A 19911-nucleotide genomic window follows, 5' to 3' on the forward strand; every position below is an offset into this window, starting at 1 on the left:
AGCCCTGAAGCATCTGAGCTCTTCAGACCCCAGCCCTGAAGCATCTGAGCTCTTCAGACACCAGCCCTGAAGCATCTGAGCTCTTCAGACACCAGCCCTGAAGCATCTGAGATCTTTAGACACCAGCCCTGAAGCATCTGAGATCTTCAGACACCAGCCCTGAAGCATCTGAGCTCTTCAGACACCAGCCCTGAAGCATCTGAGATCTTTAGACACCAGCCCTGAAGCATCTGAGATCTTCAGCCCTGAAGCATCTGAGCTCTTCAGACACCAGCCCTGAAGCATCTGAGCTCTTCAGACACCAGCCCTGAAGCATCTGAGCTCTTCAGACACCAGCCATGAAGCATGTGAGCTCTTCAGACACCAGCCCTGAAGCATCTGAGATCTTCAGTCACCAGCCCTGAAGCATCTGAGATCTTCAGTCACCAGCTCTGAAGCATCTGAGATCTAAAGACACCAGCCCTGAAGCATCTGAGATCTTCAGACACCAGCTCTGAAGCATCTGAGATCTTCAGACACCAGCCCTGAAGCATCTGAGATCTTCAGACACCAGCTTTGAAGCATCTGAGCTCTTCAGACACCAGCCCTGAAGCATCTGAGCTCTTCAGACACCAGCCCTGAAGCATCTGAGATCTTCAGACACCAGCCCTGAAGCATCTGAGATCTTCAGACACCAGCCCTGAAGCATCTGAGATCTTCAGACACCAGCCATGAAGCATCTGAGCTCTTCAGACTCCAGCCCTGAAGCATCTGAGATCTTCAGACTCCAGCCCTGAAGCATCTGAGATCTTCAGACACCAGCCATGAAGCATCTGAGCTCTTCAGACACCAGCCCTGAAGCATCTGAGCTCTTCAGACCCCAGCCCTGAAGCATCTGAGATCTTCAGACACCAGCCCTGAAGCATCTGAGCTCTTCAGACACCAGCCCTGAAGCATCTGAGATCTTTAGACACCAGCCCTGAAGCATCTGAGCTCTTCAGACACCAGCCCTGAAGCATCTAAGCTCTTCAGACACCAGCCCTGAAGCATCTAAGCTCTTCAGACACCAGCCATGAAGCATCTGAGATCTTCAGACACCAGCCATGAAGCATCTGAGCTCTTCAGACACCAGCCCTGAAGCATCTGAGCTCTTCAGACACCAGCCATGAAGCATCTGAGATCTTCAGACACCAGCCATGAAGCATCTGAGCTCTTCAGACACCAGCCATGAAGCATCTGAGCTCTTCAGACACCAGCCATGAAGCATCTGAGCTCTTCAGACACCAGCCCTGAAGCATCTGAGCTCTTCAGACCCCAGCCCTGAAGCATCTGAGATCTTCAGACACCAGCCCTGAAGCATCTAAGCTCTTCAGACCCAAGCCCTGAAGCATCTGAGATCTTCAGACACCAGCCCTGAAGCATCTGAGATCTTCAGACACCAGCCCTGAAGCATCTGAGATCTTCAGACACCAGCCCTGAAGCATCTGAGATCTTCAGACACCAGCCCTGAAGCATCTGATCTCTTCAGACACCAGCCCTGAAGCATCTGATCTCTTCAGACACCTGCCCTGATGCATCTTAGATCTTCAGACACCAGCCCTGAAGCATCTGAGATCTTCAGACACCAGCCCTGAAGCATCTGAGATCTTCAGACACCAGCTCTGAAGCATCTGAGATCTTCAGACACCAGCCATGAAGCATCTGAGCTCTTCAGACACCAGCCATGAAGCATCTGAGCTCTTCAGACACCAGCCCTGAAGCATCTGAGATCTTCAAACACCAGCCCTGAAGCATCTGAGATCTTCAGACACCAGCTCTGAAGCATCTGAGATCTTCAGACACCAGCCCTGAAGCATCTGAGATCTTCAGACACCAGCCCTGAAGCATCTGAGATCTTCAGACACCAGCCCTGAAGCATCTGAGATCTTCAGACACCAGCCATGAAGCATCTGAGCTCTTCAGACTCCAGCCCTGAAGCATCTGAGATCTTCAGACTCCAGCCCTGAAGCATCTGAGATCTTCAGACACCAGCCATGAAGCATCTGAGCTCTTCAGACACCAGCCCTGAAGCATCTGAGCTCTTCAGACCCCAGCCCTGAAGCATCTGAGATCTTCAGACACCAGCCCTGAAGCATCTGAGCTCTTCAGACACCAGCCCTGAAGCATCTGAGATCTTTAGACACCAGCCCTGAAGCATCTGAGCTCTTCAGACACCAGCCCTGAAGCATCTAAGCTCTTCAGACACCAGCCCTGAAGCATCTAAGCTCTTCAGACACCAGCCATGAAGCATCTGAGATCTTCAGACACCAGCCATGAAGCATCTGAGCTCTTCAGACACCAGCCCTGAAGCATCTGAGCTCTTCAGACACCAGCCATGAAGCATCTGAGATCTTCAGACACCAGCCATGAAGCATCTGAGCTCTTCAGACACCAGCCATGAAGCATCTGAGCTCTTCAGACACCAGCCATGAAGCATCTGAGCTCTTCAGACACCAGCCCTGAAGCATCTGAGTTCTTCAGACCCCAGCCCTGAAGCATCTGAGATCTTCAGACACCAGCCCTGAAGCATCTAAGCTCTTCAGACCCAAGCCCTGAAGCATCTGAGATCTTCAGACACCAGCCCTGAAGCATCTGAGATCTTCAGACACCAGCCCTGAAGCATCTGAGATCTTCAGACACCAGCCCTGAAGCATCTGAGATCTTCAGACACCAGCCCTGAAGCATCTGATCTCTTCAGACACCAGCCCTGAAGCATCTGATCTCTTCAGACACCTGCCCTGATGCATCTTAGATCTTCAGACACCAGCCCTGAAGCATCTGAGATCTTCAGACACCAGCCCTGAAGCATCTGAGATCTTCAGACACCAGCTCTGAAGCATCTGAGATCTTCAGACACCAGCCATGAAGCATCTGAGCTCTTCAGACACCAGCCATGAAGCATCTGAGCTCTTCAGACACCAGCCCTGAAGCATCTGAGATCTTCAAACACCAGCCCTGAGGCATCTGAGATCTTCAGACACCAGCTCTGAAGCATCTGAGATCTTCAGACACCAGCTCTGAAGCATCTGAGATCTTCAGACACCAGCTCTGAAGCATCTGAGCTCTTCAGACACCAGCCATGAAGCATCTGAAATCTTCAGACACCAGCCATGAAGCATCTGAGCTCTTCAGACACCAGCCCTGAAGCATCTGAGATCTTCAGACACCAGCCCTGAAGCATCTGAGATCTTCAGACACCAGCCATGAAGCATCTGAGATCTTCAGACACCAGCCCTGAAGCATCTGAGATCTTCAGACACCAGCCATGAAGCATCTGAGATCTTCAGACACCAGCCATGAAGCATCTGAGATCTTCAGATACCAGCCCTGAAGCATCTTAGATCTTCAGACACCAGCCCTGAAGCATCTGAGCTCTTCAGATACCAGCCCTGAAGCATCTGAAATCTTCAGACACCAGCCATGAAGCATCTGAGATCTTCAGACACCAGCTTTGAAGCATCAGAGATCTTCAGACACCTGCCCCAAGCATTTGAGATCTTCAGACACCAGCTCTGAAGCATCTGAGATCTTCAGACACCAGCTCTGAAGCATCTGAGATCTTCAGACACCAGCCCTGAAGCATCTGAGATCTTCAGATACCAGCCCTGAAGCATCTGCGCTCTTCAGACACCAGCCATGAAGCATCTGAGATCTTCAGACACCAGCCCTGAAGCATCTGAGATCTTCAGATACCAGCCCTGAAGCATCTGCGCTCTTCAGACACCAGCCCTGAAGCATCTGCGCTCTTCAGACACCAGCCCTGAAGCATCTGAGCTCTTCAGACATCGGCCCTGAAGCATCTGAGATCTTCAGACACCAGCTCTGAAGCATCTGAAATCTTCAGACACCAGCCATGAAGCATCTGAGCTCTTCAGACATCGGCCCTGAAGCATCTGAGCTCTTCAGACACCAGCTCTGAAGCATCTGAGATCTTCAGACACCAGCCATGAAGCATCTGAGATCTTCAGACACCAGCCCTGAAGCATCTGAGCTCTTCAGACACCAGCCCTGAAGCATCTGAGATCTTCAGACACCAGCCCTGAAGCATCTGAGCTCTTCAGACACCAGCCCTGAAGCATCTGAAATCTTCAGACACCAGCCATGAAGCATCTGAGCTCTTCAGACACCAGCCCTGAAGCATCTGAGATCTTCAGACACCAGCCCTGAAGCATCTGAGATCTTCAGACACCAGCCCTGAAGCATCTGAGATCTTCAGACACCAGCCCTGAAGCATCTGAGATCTTCAGACACCAGCCCTGAAGCATCTGAGCTCTTCAGACACCAGCCATGAAGCATCTGAGATCTTCAAACACCAGCCCTGAAGCATCTGAGATCTTCGGACACCAGCTCTGAAGCATCTGAGATCTTCAGACACCAGCTCTGAAGCATCTGAGATCTTCAGACACCAGCTCTGAAGCATCTGAGATCTTCAGACACCACCCCTGAAGCATCTGAGCTCTTCAGACACCAGCCCTGAAGCATCTGAGCTCTTCAGACACCAGCCATGAAGCATCTGAAATCTTCAGACACCAGCCATGAAGCATCTGAGCTCTTCAGACACCAGCCCTGAAGCATCTGAGATCTTCAGACACTAGCCCTGAAGCATCTGAGATCTTCAGACACCAGCCCTGAAGCATCTGAGATCTTCAGACACCAGCCATGAAGCATCTGAGCTCTTCAGACACCAGCCATGAAGCATCTGAAATCTTCAGACACCAGCCATGAAGCATCTGAGCTCTTCAGACACCAGCCCTGAAGCATCTGAGATCTTCAGACACCAGCCATGAAGCATCTGAGATCTTCAGACACCAGCCCTGAAGCATCTGAGATCTTCAGACACCAGCCATGAAGCATCTGAGATCTTCAGACACCAGCCCTGAAGCATCTGCGCTCTTCAGACACCAGCCCTGAAGCATCTGAGCTCTTCAGACACCAGCCATGAAGCATCTGAGCTCTTCAGACACCAGCCCTGAAGCATCTGAGATCTTCAGACACCAGCCATGAAGCATCTGAGATCTTCAGACACCAGCCATGAAGCATCTGAGATCTTCAGATACCAGCCCTGAAGCATCTTAGATCTTCAGACACCAGCTTTGAAGCATCGGAGATCTTCAGACACCTGCCCCAAGCATTTGAGATCTTCAGACACCAGCTCTGAAGCATCTGAGATCTTCAGACACCAGCTCTGAAGCATCTGAGATCTTCAGACACCAGCCCTGAAGCATCTGAGATCTTCAGATACCAGCCCTGAAGCATCTGCGCTCTTCAGACACCAGCCATGAAGCATCTGAGATCTTCAGACACCAGCCCTGAAGCATCTGAGATCTTCAGATACCAGCCCTGAAGCATCTGCGCTCTTCAGACACCAGCCCTGAAGCATCTGAGCTCTTCAGACACCAGCCCTGAAGCATCTGAGATCTTCAAACACCAGCCCTGTAGCATCTGAGATCTTCAGACACCAGCTCTGAAGCATCTGAAATCTTCAGACACCAGCCATGAAGCATCTGAGCTCTTCAGACATCGGCCCTGAAGCATCTGAGCTCTTCAGACACCAGCTCTGAAGCATCTGAGATCTTCAGACACCAGCCATGAAGCATCTGAGATCTTCAGACACCAGCCCTGAAGCATCTGAGCTCTTCAGACACCAGCCCTGAAGCATCTGAAATCTTCAGACACCAGCCATGAAGCATCTGAGCTCTTCAGACACCAGCCCTGAAGCATCTGAGATCTTTAGACACTAGCCCTGAAGCATCTGAGATCTTCAGACACCAGCCCTGATGCATTTTAGATCTTCAGACACCAGCCATGAAGCATCTGAGCTCTTCAGACACCAGCCCTGAAGCATCTGAGCTCTTCAGACACCAGCCATGAAGCATCTGAAATCTTCAGACACCAGCCATGAAGCATCTGAGCTCTTCAGACACCAGCCCTGAAGCATCTGAGATCTTCAGACACCAGCCCTGAAGCATCTGAGATCTTCAGACACCAACCATGAAGCATCTGAGATCTTCAGACACCAGCCATGAAGCATCTGAGCTCTTCAGACACCAGCCCTGAAGCATCTGAGATCTTCAGACACCAGCCATGAAGCATCTGAGCTCTTCAGACACCAGCCCTGAAGCATCTGAGATCTTCAGACACCAGCCCTGAAGCATCTGAGATCTTCAGACACCAGCCCTGAAGCATCTGAGATCTTCAGACACCAGCCATGAAGCATCTGACATCTTCAGACACCAGCCCTGAAGCATCTGAGATCTTCAGACACCAGCCATGAAGCATCTGAAATCTTCAGACACCAGCCCTGAAGCATCTGAGATCTTCAGACACCAGCCCTGAAGCATCTGAGATCTTCAGACACCAGCCCTGAAGCATCTGAGATCTTCAGACACCAGCCCTGAAGCATCTGGGATCTTCAGACACCAGCCCTGAAGCATCTGAGCTCTTCAGACACCAGCCATGAAGCATCTGAGATCTTCAGACACCAGCCATGAAGCATCTGAGATCTTCAGACACCAGCCCTGAAGCATCTGAGATCTTCAGACACCAGCCCTGAAGCATCTGAGATCTTCAGACACCAGCCCTGAAGCATCTGAGATCTTCAGACACCAGCTTTGAAGCATCAGAGATCTTCAGACACCTGCCCTGAAGCATCTGGGATCTTCAGACACCAGCCCTGAAGCATCTGAGCTCTTCAGACACCAGCCCTGAAGCATCTGAGATCTTCAGACACCAGCCCTGAAGCATCTGGGATCTTCAGACACCAGCCCTGAAGCATCTGAGCTCTTCAGACACCAGCCATGAAGCATCTGAGATCTTCAGACACCAGCCCTGAAGCATCTGAGCTCTTCAGACACCAGCCCTGAAGCATCTGGGATCTTCAGACACCAGCCCTGAAGCATCTGAGCTCTTCAGACACCAGCCATGAAGCATCTGAGATCTTCAGACACCAGCCCTGAAGCATCTGATCTCTTCAGACACCTGCCCTGATGCATCTTAGATCTTCAGACACCAGCCATGAAGCATCTTAGATCTTCAGACACCAGCCCTGAAGCATCTGAGATCTTCAGACACCAGCCCTGAAGCATCTGGGATCTTCAGACACCAGCCCTGAAGCATCTGAGCCCTTCAGACCCCAGCCCTGAAGCATCTGAGCTCTTCAGACACCAGCCCTGAAGCATCTGAGATCTTCAGACACCAGCCCTGAAGCATCTGAGATCTTCAGACACCAGCTCTGAAGCATCTGAGATCTTTAGACACCAGCCCTGAAGCATCTGAGATCTTCAGACACCAGCCCTGAAGCATCTGAGATCTTCAGACACCAGCCCTGAAGCATCTGAGATCTTCAGACACCAGCCATGAAGCATCTGAGCTCTTCAGACACCAGCCATGAAGCATCTGAGCTCTTCAGACACCAGCTCTGAAGCATCTGAGATCTTCAGACACCAGCCCTGAAGCATCTGAGCTCTTCAGACACCAGCCCTGAAGCATCTGAGATCTTCAGACACCAGCCCTGAAGCATCTGAGCTCTTCAGACTCCAGCCCTGAAGCATCTGAGCTCTTCAGACACCAGCCCTGAAGCATCTGAGATCTTCAGACACCAGCCCTGAAGCATCTGAGCTCTTCAGACACCAGCCCTGAAGCATCTGAGATCTTCAGACACCAGCCCTGAAGCATCTGAGATCTTCAGACACCAGCCATGAAGCATCTGAGATCTTCAGACACCAGCCCTGAAGCAACTGAGCTCTTCAGACACCAGCCATGAAGCATCTGAGATCTTCAGACACCAGCCATGAAGCATCTGAGATCTTCAGACACCAGCCCTGAAGCATCTGAGATCTTCGGACACCAGCCATGAAGCATCTGAGATCTTCAAACACCAGCCATGAAGCATCTGAGATCTTCAGACACCAGCCCTGAAGCATCTGCGCTCTTCAGACACCAGCCCTGAAGCAACTGAGCTCTTCAGACACCAGCCATGAAGCATCTGAGATCTTCAGACACCAGCCCTGAAGCATCTGAGATCTTCTAACACCAGCCATGAAGCATCTGAGATCTTCAGACACCAGCCCTGAAGCATCTGAGCTCTTCAGACACCAGTCCTGAAGCACCTGAGATCTTCAGACACCAACTCTGAAGCATCTGAGCTCTTCAGACACCAGCTCTGAAGCATCTGAGCTCTTCAGACACCAGCCCTGAAGCATCTGAGATCTTCAGACACCAGCCCTGAAGCATCTGAGATCTTCAGACACCAGCCCTGAAGCATCTGAGATCTTCAGACTCCAGCCCTGAAGCATCTGAGCTCTTCAGACACCAGCCCTGAAGCATCTGAGATCTTCAGACACCAGCCCTGAAGCATCTGAGATCTTCAGACACCAGCCCTGAAGCATCTGATCTCTTCAGACACCAGCCATGAAGCATCTGAGCTCTTCAGACACCAGCCCTGAAGCATCTGAGCTCTTCAGACACCAGCCATGAAGCATCTGAGCTCTTCAGACACCAGCCATGAAGCATCTGAGATCTTCAGACACCAGCCCTGAAGCATCTGATCTCTTCAGACACCAGCCCTGAAGCATCTGAGCTCTTCATACACCAGCCCTGAAGCATCTGAGCTCTTCAGACACCAGCCATGAAGCATCTGAGATCTTCAGACACCAGCCCTGAAGCATCTGATCTCTTCAGACACCAGCCCTGATGCATCTTAGATCTTCAGACACCAGCCCTGATGCATCTTAGATCTTCAGACACCAGCCCTGAAGCATCTGAGCTCTTCAGACCCCAGCCCTGAAGCATCTGAGATCTTCAGACACCAGCCCTGAAGCATCTGAGCTCTTCAGACACCAGCCATGAAGCATCTGAGATCTTCAGACACCAGCCCTGAAGCATCTGAGCTCTTCAGACACCAGCCATGAAGCATCTGAGATCTTCAGACACCAGCCCTGAAGCATCTGAGATCTTCAGATACCAGCCCTGAAGCATCTGATCTCTTCAGACACCAGCCCTGAAGCATCTGAGATCTTTAGACACCAGCCCTGATGCATCTTAGATCTTCAGACACCAGCCCTGAAGCATCTGGGATCTTCAGACACCAGCCCTGAAGCATCTGAGATCTTCAGACACCAACTCTGAAGCATCTGAGCTCTTCAGACACCAGCCCTGAAACATCTGAGATCTTCAGACACCAGCCCTGAAGCATCTGAGATCGTCAGACACCAGCCATGAAGCATCTGAGATCTTCAGACACCAGCCATGAAGCATCTGAGATCTTCAGACACCAGCCCTGAAGCATCTGAGATCTTCAGACACCAGCCCTGAAGCATCTGAGATCTAAAGACACCAGCCCTGAAGCATCTGAGCTCTTCAGACCCCAGCCCTGAAGCATCTGAGCTCTTCAGACACCAGCCCTGAAGCATCTGAGCTCTTCAGACACCAGCCATGAAGCATCTGAGATCTTCAGACACCGGCCCTGAAGCATCTGAGATCTTCAGACACCTGCCCCAAGCATCTGAGATCTTCAGACACCAGCCATGAAGCATCTGAGATCTTCAGACACCGGCCCTGAAGCATCTGAGATCTTCAGACACCAGCCCTGATGCATCTTAGATCTTCAGACACCAGCCCTGAAGCATCTGAGCTCTTCAGACCCCAGCCCTGAAGCATCTGAGATCTTCAGACACCAGCCCTGAAGCATCTGAGCTCTTCAGACACCAGCCATGAAGCATCTGAGATCTTCAGACACCAGCCCTGAAGCATCTGAGCTCTTCAGACACCAGCCATGAAGCATCTGAGATCTTCAGACACCAGCCCTGAAGCATCTGAGATCTTCAGATACCAGCCCTGAAGCATCTGATCTCTTCAGACACCAGCCCTGAAGCATCTGAGATCTTTAGACACCAGCCCTGATGCATCTTAGATCTTCAGACACCAGCCCTGAAGCATCTGAGATCTTCAGACACCAACTCTGAAGCATCTGAGCTCTTCAGACACCAGCCCTGAAGCATCTGAGATCTTCAGACACCAGCCATGAAGCATCTGAGATCTTCAGACACCAGCCCTGAAGCATCTGAGATCTTCAGACACCAGCCCTGAAGCATCTGAGATCTTCAGACACCAGCCCTGAAGCATCTGAGATCTTCAGACACCAGCCATGAAGCATCTGAGATCTTCAGACACCAGCTCTGAAGCATCTGAGATCTTCAGACACCAGCCATGAAGCATCTGAGCTCTTCAGACCCCAGCCCTGAAGCATCTGAGCTCTTCAGACACCAGCCCTGAAGCATCTGAGATCTTCAGACACCAGCTTTGAAGCATCTGAGCTCTTCAGACACCAACTCTGAAGCATCTGAGCTCTTCAGATACCAGCCATGAAGCATCTGAGATCTTCAGACACCAGCCCTGAAGCATCTGAGATCTTCAGACACCAGCCCTGGAGCATCAGAGATCTTCAGACACCAGCCCTGAAGCATCTGAGATCTTCAGACACCAGCCCTGAAGCATCTGGGATCTTCAGACACCGGCCCTGAAGCATCTGAGATCTTCAGACACCAGCCCTGAAGCATCTGGGATCTTCAGACACCGGCCCTGAAGCATCTGAGATCTTCAGACACCAGCCATGAAGCATCTGAGATCTTCAGACACCAGCCCTGAAGCATCTCAGATCTTCTAACACCAAACTTTACCAGCATACGAGATCAACACTGCAGCCTTTGGGCTGATTGGACCCCCAATGTGCAAACACCTCAGGTCTTCAAGGCTACAAGCATCTGATATCTGTAGACACCATCTCTGCCAGTTTCTGAGCTCTTGCGACACAAAGTCTGTCAACAACTGAGCTCTGTAGCCAATTGTGCCACTACAGCAGCACTTCATACATCAGACTGCAGACGAAGAAGTGTAAAAAAGTTTGTTTTTTTAAAGCGGGACTTTTCCATCTATGCACCCAGGATCTGGAACACTACAACGCTGCTCCAGTTTAGGAAATAGTTGAAGACTCACCTCTTCAAAGAACACTACATCACAACAGAGTAACAGACCATCTTGTCTGTGCACCCAGGACTTGGAAGTAGATCCCTTTATCTTTAACCCAACCCTGCTCCAGTTCAGGAAATATTTGAAGACTACGCTCTTTAAAAAACACTACATCTCAACAGAGTAACCAACCAGCTCATCTGCACACCCAGGACTTGAAACAAAACCTCTGTGTCTTTAACCCAACCCTGCTCCAATGTATGAAAGAGTTGAAGAGTCTCCCCTCTTTAAAGAACACGTTTCACAGCGCATAAACCATCCACAACCCAGCTTCCTTTCTTAACGCTACTGGCTTTATGCTTGTCCTTAACCACTTCCTTACTTCCTTATGGGCATGTTCATGCCATTGAAATACTATATACATTCATACATACCCCAAGTGAGCCCCTACCGATGCTCTTCATCCTGATTCAAACTTGGCTTTCTGCACAGACAGTTCCTCTGCCCTCAATGGCCCTCCAGTTCCATCTCTGAGCTCTTCAGACACCACCTGTGTCTACACTTGATTCTTCAACAAGAAACCAAGCCTTTTTAACACTTGAGGTCTTCACACAATAATGATACCACTATCTCCCTTCTTTTGTTGTCAGATACCTAATTATCAGCCCCTGCGGAGCTCTTCAGACACCATCTCTGCCAAATCCACAACTCTTCAGTCCCTGAATTTGCTTTGTGTCAATTTTTCACCCATTCGCTAACTCTACTGAATGTTGAGATCTTCAGACACCCACTCTGCCAACACCTGTGCTCCTCATCCAGAAGCCATGTCTAATCAGTCCTCAGCTCTTCACTCGTTCACAAGCTCTACTGAACGTTCAGATCTTCAGACACCAACTCTGGCTTCACCTGAGCTCGTCACCCTGAAACCAGCTCTATCCAGTCCTCAGCGCTTCACTCATTCACAAACTCTACTGAATCTTCACATTTTTGGGCACCAACTTTGGCAACACCTGAGTTCACCACCCAGAAACCAGCTCTATCTAGTCCTTAACTCTTCAGTCAGACCCAAGCTCTACGTCATCCTGAGTTACTCAGTTGTTGCTCTACCCAAAGTTCAATTTTTCACACTTCATTGTACGAAAACATCTTCAAGCATCAACTCTGCCAATGAATGATGTCTTCACTGCCCAAAGCTCAGCCTATTGCTGAAGCATGATATCCTCCCAAACTTCACTTCTTCAAACATCAGCTCTATGCATTTCTTGGTTGTTCACCAACACATCAATTTGTCCCCTATCCTCCGCTCGCCCATACTTCAAAGGGACCTGGCTTCAGGGCTACCTTGTGTCACCCGACAGCAGCGGCTTGAACCTTTCTACCCAGAACTGACAAAATCACTCGTTTAACAAGTAGGAACACCTGATTTTAGATATTAAATAAGTCACCCCTAAGCACAACATGCTGCCCACAAGAGTGGATGCAGAATATTTAAAACAGGAACAAGTAACAATAGAAATGTCACATTCCCCCAGTGACTAGGCCTAAAACCACATTGTCACTGGTAAGGATGTAACTAGGCACATAGAAAACATAAAAGTATAGATTATACACTTTACTTTATAATTGCTGACCTGTACCTGCTACAGACTCCATTCAAAGACTTATTTTTTTATTTAATACAAATCCACTCTAACGGTGAAGCCGGATTTTTACTAAATATATTGGAAATGTAACTTTTAGAAAGTCACCTTTATCCTGCCTGAAACTGCTGGAGGCCAATTAGCATTAGCTTTCTAGCAATTGCCCAGCCTCTCCTTGGCCTTACGTGTGTGAAATAGGTGTGAAAACGACTCTTACAGCAGAGACAGCTGCCTGGGAGTGGAGAGGTGTTTTATTCACCCGGCAGAAAGGTCAGATGGGGGGGGGGGGGCTATGACCTTAGGGTCTCATGTATGCAAAGTGTTGCATCTCTGGTTGAAAACAGCAATGCAACACATTTTATTGCTCCCTCCTTGCGACACCTTGGATGCGCTATATTTACAGAACGGCACTCCATGGCACAAGGATTGACCAGATACAGCAGGAATATTGACCTATCTGCTGTCGCAATTAATGACGCATTGCTGGAGTTTGTTGCAAAACAGACGCAACTCCAGTAATGTGTCATTACACATGGGTGAGTCCCATGTGAAAGGGACTGCATCGGTCCTTACGCTCGCTGTGAAGCAGGCGTAAGGATTTGACGCAGTGAACTCGTTGAAGTGGCGCAGTGAAATCGCATAGATTTCACTGCGCCACTTCTACAAGCCTTTTTTACGGAGGAATACCCCCCCTGCATATATTATACCTGACTCAGGTACAATGCAGTGCAGGGGTTGACAAAGTGATGCATCTGCCTAGATGGCACAATGTTTAAGCTGCCGCAATGCCACAAAAAAGTGATGCAACAGCGGTGTAAGCCTCATAAATAATGCCCTTCCTTTACTTCATAATGGCCTGCCCTGTCACAAGTACATCTTAGGTAACACCTGGAAAGTCTCCGGCTTTTGTCCCCCTAGTCAGGCCGGCGCCAAACACAGTGGGAGGAGAGCTGCCCCCTGAACCAGGTTTGAGTGACCATGGAGGATGGGGCAGTTCTTCCCTGGTTACCCCTCTGGGTAGGCTCACAGACTGAACCAAGTGAGAAGGGTTTCCCCATTCATGGTTTTGAGAGTGAGGGACACTGTGGGTTTGTTTGCAGAAGGTCAATCAGGAACGGCAGAAAAGTGTGTAGCATTGCCCCTTTCGCCCCATTGGTTAGAAAGTGCCAAGGAGTCACCCCCACCTACTCGCTGGTTACAGACACAAATGTGAGGCGCCATCCTTAGAACAAATACTGGATCTGTGGAAGATCAAAAGGGGACTGGATGGCCTGTCTGTGACCTGAGAAGAGCTCTGAAGGACTGGACCTGCTCCCTTTTATACCCCAAGGCAAACCAGTGGACTCCAAGGGTCATTGGGATCACCGCCAGTGTGGCTACAAGAACATATGCTATAAGAAGCCTTTTCCCTGAAATACCAGGCTGACTAGTGGCAGCTGGGCCAGGACGGGACTTTGCTTTTGGCCTCTGCCTGACACCCTGAGAGTCTCTTGGTGCGATCGGCAGAGGTCCTAGGGCCTAGGAACCACCCCTGTGGCTGTCTGGGCATGTGAAAAAAGTCTAGAAAGTTCAAAAACTTTTCACCGAGAACTCCAGATCTTTAGTGAGACTGCAGGAATAAGTATCGAACTGTCAGATCCACAGCGTCAGCTTGAATTTCAGCTTTGTCCTGCTCAGCACCTCGAAAAAGCGAAAAAGTCTCATTCTGCGTTTGGAAACTTTTCAGCAAGATATCTCAAAATCTCAAGCAGAACCAACCTGCTTCAAGTATCTGCCTTTGGGTTCTACTGCAGTGGCTACAATTTCACCGGCGGTACGCCCATGGAGGATTTCTTTTCGCAAAAAGTGACAAAGTTCCTTTCTGCGCTGGGAACAAAATGTCAACATTTTTCTTCAAGAAAGTACCTTTGTGAAGATGGAATTTAATGGGGACCCACTGTCCCCAGATCTCAACTTTTCTCCCTGAGTCCCAGCTCTTCAGCAAGACACTAACTCAGACAGATCTTACATGTACAGCAAGGTACAAATTCTCTTCAGACAAACACTAATCCTCTACAAAAATCAGTTATTCATCAAGATGTCATTTTTACAGAGCATCTGTCAACCAATCACCTCAACTCTTTCACCTGACACTCACTATCCACAAACCTCAATTTTTGACCCAAACACCCAGTTTCCCCAAACTTCAGCTCTTCATTCACACGCACACTCTCCAGAGATCTCAAACCTTCACCCTGACACCCACTCTCTCTAACCACAGCGGATCACCCTGAATCCCACTGTCACTAGTCTCAGCTGTACAATCAGACACCCGCTGTCCCTGGTTCTCAACTTTTCACCCCGGCACCAACTCTGCCTATGTTGCTGCTCTTCAGACGTACACCAGCTCTTGTCATCTTGACACTCACTCTACCCAGATCTCAACTTGTCACCCTGACACCAGACCTCAACAGTCTCCCTGATACCCACTGTCCCCAAACCTCAACATGTCACCCTGACACCTACTCTACCGAGATCTCAGCTTGTCACCCTGACACCAGACCTCAACAGTCTCCCTGATACCCACTGTCCCCAAACCCCAACATGTCACCCTGACACCTACTGTGCACCCCACCCTGTACTCACCGCCCAGGCCGCGGTGCGCCCCCAGCAGGTGCAGCAGGAGCAGCAGCACCGCCCTCATCCTGCCCCCGGGGCCTCTGCTGGGGCTGCCTCCAGGGAGCAGCCATTGGAGGGAGGGCGGGCCAAGGTTCTAGAGGGCGGCCGGCCTCTGACGTCACCGCGCCATTGTGACCTCACACGGGTTCTGAGGCCGTCACTGACGTCACACTCCGGAAGAACGCGCAGATTCCTCCCTGCTGAAGACCATCCACACAGGGGTAGAAGACCACACGAGGTCAGCGCTCTAGTGCCAGCCCAGTGACGTCACCGCGCCATTGTGAGGTCACACGGGTTCCAAAGGCGTCAATGTGACGTCACAGTCCGGAAGAACGAGCAGAGACTCCTCCCCGCCGAAGTACAGAGGTCAGCGCTCTAGTATCAGCCCGGGGGCGTCGTCACACCGGTGCCACAGGGCACATTAGTGACGTCACACCGGGCTTAGCGGGGCCACAGAGCACATTAGTGACGTCACACCGGGCTCAGCGGGGCCACAGGGCACATTAGTGACGTCACACCGGGCTCAGCGGGGCCACAGGGCACATAATGACGTCACACCGGGATCAGCGGTGCCCTGCACATAATGACGTCACACCGGGCTCAGCGGGGCCACAGGGCATAGGGGGGGTGCGGTGGGGGGGGGGGGGGGGGGGGTGGGGGTGCGGCGCCGGTCTGCTGGACCTCGAATGCCACGAAACCTTTAATCTGTAACAAATGTCCGTGTGATCCTGTTCAATTTCTGGCAATTCCAAAGAAATATGTCAGACTCCGACATAAATGATACAATACAAAATGGAATCTATATTTCAACTCCGTTTTCTACCAAAGGTTTTGAAACTTTAACCTTTTGTCGATATGATTCTGAGACGTGTAAGCGGTGTTTTCTTCCCAACACATTCGGACCCTCGTCACTAGGGACACCTGAGGCGGTCCCCACATACGGGGCCCGTAAGCAACGCCAGAGGCGGCCGGACACTCCAGTCTTGCGGCTGCGAAAGAACATTTGCACCGGGTTCATGAAAACATGGATTCCTCTGACTTTCTTCTGGGACCGCGCCCGAACAGAGAAGAATTCTGGCAGCAGGAACATCTGCCGTCAATGTCCTGGCTCCTGACCCCATCAGTTGCCTCCAGGCCCCGCTGGGCCGGAGAGGGCTCCGTGGGGTCCGCGCCCCTGGATCTGGCAGGTATCGAGACCTAGATCTGGCAGATCCCCCGCACTCCGCCTTTTGAAATCAAAAGCGCTTCAACAGGATCGTGCAACAGTTGTCCTCAATAATCCTGGTGCTGACCCTACGAACCGACGGGCCCCTCTCGCTCATATCACACTCCACAACCCCAAACAGAGCCTGTCTGCTAAGGGACGCACTGCACACAGGCCCCGAAGGTGCGCATTTGAAATCAATTTCAAACATATAATTAAAACAAATTATTACACCATTATCTGACGTATACAACTATGTATCACTGTTATATAAACAAGTTACCCAATTGCAAATATATATATATGAAAGCAATTTCTAGTGATTCTTCATGATTTCTTCATTTCTTTTTCATGTAACACTTTCTTTATTCAATACGTCATGAATTGCTTCTGTTTACAACGTGATTCCCAATGCATGTCGGTAATTGTACCTTCTTCAGGGAATACTACAATGAAATACACAATAAATAATCCACATTCGTTTTTCATGAATCTACTTTATATGCATCGCTAGACAAACCAGAGCCAACTCCATGTGTATGTATCAATGGGTCAGTATAGAGGCATATGCCAGACTTGTGAATCCAATAGTGAACCTGCTGAACCATCCCAAAAAAAAAATGTAGGAAAAAAACTGTGAATATGTGAATGAATATTTGCCTACCATCACCCCTGTGACATATCAACTCGCCAACGGACAACATGCCTCACTGACCTGTTATGTGCACGTTGTAAAATCTACAAAAAAGTGAATGCATCATCAAACTCATTGCTGTGAATAACCTGCCATCTCACCTCCACCTGCCGTTCCCAGCACATACCGTCCACTTTTGAAGCGTTGCTCAAAGATGGAAACTGGCGTCAATTCGCTCTTGTCTGAAGTTTGTACACTGCCAAAGTAAACACCATATGTAAACTCCATATCGCTACTAAACATGACTGTGCTCCGCGTTACCAAAAAACCGTTCCCTACCTTCCATCCACGATCTTATCGACTCACTCGCTTCTACACTCAGTATTACACCCACGATTGCTCTGCAAACCAGCTGCGCCGAGCTCTCGCGTCTACATGCGTTTCATGGCGCGTGACGCGGGCTCGGACTGTGAAAAAAGAAGGACTACCGTCCAGGTTAATCTTGACGGCCCCCATCTTAAGACGGCTTCTTGTCGTTCGTAAATGTGCTGAATTGCTCATTTATCATCGTACAATGTGTAAAAAAATCCCACATTGTGTTTTAAAAATAAAACCTAACAGTCCTCATATCTATCGTTGCTGTTTTTTAACTAACATATGTGTACCTACCAGTGATGTACTGACCCGCGTGTGCTAAAAACACTGAGTATGCGACAAAACGACTCATTGAAAAATAAGTAATGTGACTAAATATGGATGAGTGTTTACTATTAAGTTCACATGTCCAGATTTGCGCACTAGAGTGGAAATCTCCTTATTCCTGACCCCTTATGTGACCATATACAGGACTGATGTATCACTCATTGTTGTTCATACAGATACAGTCTCCAAAAATCTATTTACAGAAAACAAGTCATCTCAATTTGGTTTACAGAAAACAAACCATCTCGATTTTGTCGTTCAGACCACAAGGCTCTAATGTATTAAAAAATGTTATCCAAAATGTCTCCCTCTGAGACGGAAAACGGTTGGCATCAACATGGACATTTACATCAATCTTCTCTAGCACGGTAAAACGCAATATGGTATCGTATGTTTCTTTTCCTGCCAGTGCTTTGCTAAGTTCGACTTGTGGTTGACTGTTCGGATGAGACTCTTGTGCTCAGTCAAACGAATCTTTACTTTTCTTGTGGTTCTGCCTACATAAACAAGGCCACACGGGCATTTAATTGCGTACACCACCATCTCTGAATTGCAATCCGCCGTGTGCATGAGTTTGATTGGTTTCCTGTGCGCGGGTGCATACATCAGTCTCCTACAATGACATTACCACAGTGGCCACAGTTATAACACTTACTCATCCCTTTGAAGTTGACATCTCTGCGCTTGTCTTGACCCCTTTTAAAGATTTCTTTCAAATTGTTTGACCTGGTAGATGCAAACATTGGTTTGGCCTGGAAGACCTGAAGAAATCAGTTTCCTGTTCTATGATTTCCCATCAGCGTAAAACGCTTTTTTGAATGAATCTAGCTGCTGTCGAATATTTCAATACAAATATTTCTCTCTTTGTTGGCACCTTGGTAGTCTTAGTCAACAATTCTACTCTAGATATTTGACAAGCCTTTTCCTTGGCTTCACCTATTATCTCTGTGGGGTACCCTCTATCTTTATATTGCTGTGCTAAAGTCTCCATTTCCTTTAAACCCTGGGCTTCATTGGAGCATATCCTCCGCACTCTCAGAAACTGGGAGTACGGTAAGTGTTTTTTTAAAGAAAATGTGTGAAAACTTTGATAATGCAACGCATTATTCCTGTCAGTAGGTTTATTATATGCTCGCGTTGTTAACTCGTTGCTCGCTTTTATATCACTATGTCTAAATAGTTCATGACAGGAGTCATATTGATATGTGATCTTGATTTGCTCCCGACAACAATTTAGTTTATGAAGTTCACTCAACAATTGCGCCTGTGTCCCTTTCCATACTAGGAGTGTATCGTCAATGTATCTGACATACAGTTTCAAATGATCTCTCCATTCTGGTTTCTGCAACACATTCTCATCCTCAAATCTCGCCATAAAAAAATTTGCAAAAGTCGGCGCCCCCGTAAAACCCATGGAGGTGCCTGTCCTTTGCAAATAGAATTTCTTCTGCCAACTGAAGTATCCATGGTATAAACAAAAATGCAGCAGTTCTAACAAAGATATTAAAACCCTCATCATAGTCATGCCTCAATAACATCCACTCCACCGCCTCGATCCCCTCCTCATGGGGGATAGAGGTGCATAGTGCAGATATATCAACCGTGCATAGCCATGTTTCCTCATTTGACTCCAACACAACACTCTCTAGTTTTTTCAGACAGTCTGTCGTATCTTGAATGTAAGTGGGCCATGGCTGCACCAACGGTTGAAGGTAGTGATCCAATAATTTACCTAACGGTTCATGAAGCGAACCACAGCCTGCCTCTATCGGGCGGAAGGGTGGGTCTGTGGGGTGCTTATGCATTTTGGGGACCATATATATATATATATATGGTCTTTTAGGGTGTTGAACTGTCAAAAATGTGGCAGTTTGTTCATTGATCCATCCCATGTCTTTCGCCTTTTGCAAGATCTGTGCTAGGATCATTTGAAATTGATTTGTAGGATCGGAATCCAACGCTATGCATGTATTGGTGTCTAGTACATGTTGGTCAACCTTGGTGTCATAATACTGTTTGTTAAGAACCACTAGGGCTCCACCTTTGTCCGCTGGGACTATCTTAATCTGCTCATTAGTCGCCAATTGTTT

General features: G+C 49.0%; 1 protein-coding gene across 1 annotated transcript in view; it reads right to left on the reverse strand.

The window, feature by feature from the left end:
- LOC147684297 (uncharacterized) overlaps positions 1 to 19911 on the reverse strand; it is a 164405-nt gene that overhangs the window by 121747 nt on the left and 22747 nt on the right. The window lies entirely within an intron of this gene.

Source organism: Lissotriton vulgaris, chromosome 10 (genome assembly GCF_964263255.1).
Source record: "Lissotriton vulgaris chromosome 10, aLisVul1.2, whole genome shotgun sequence".
Taxonomy (NCBI): Eukaryota; Metazoa; Chordata; class Amphibia; order Caudata; family Salamandridae; genus Lissotriton; species Lissotriton vulgaris.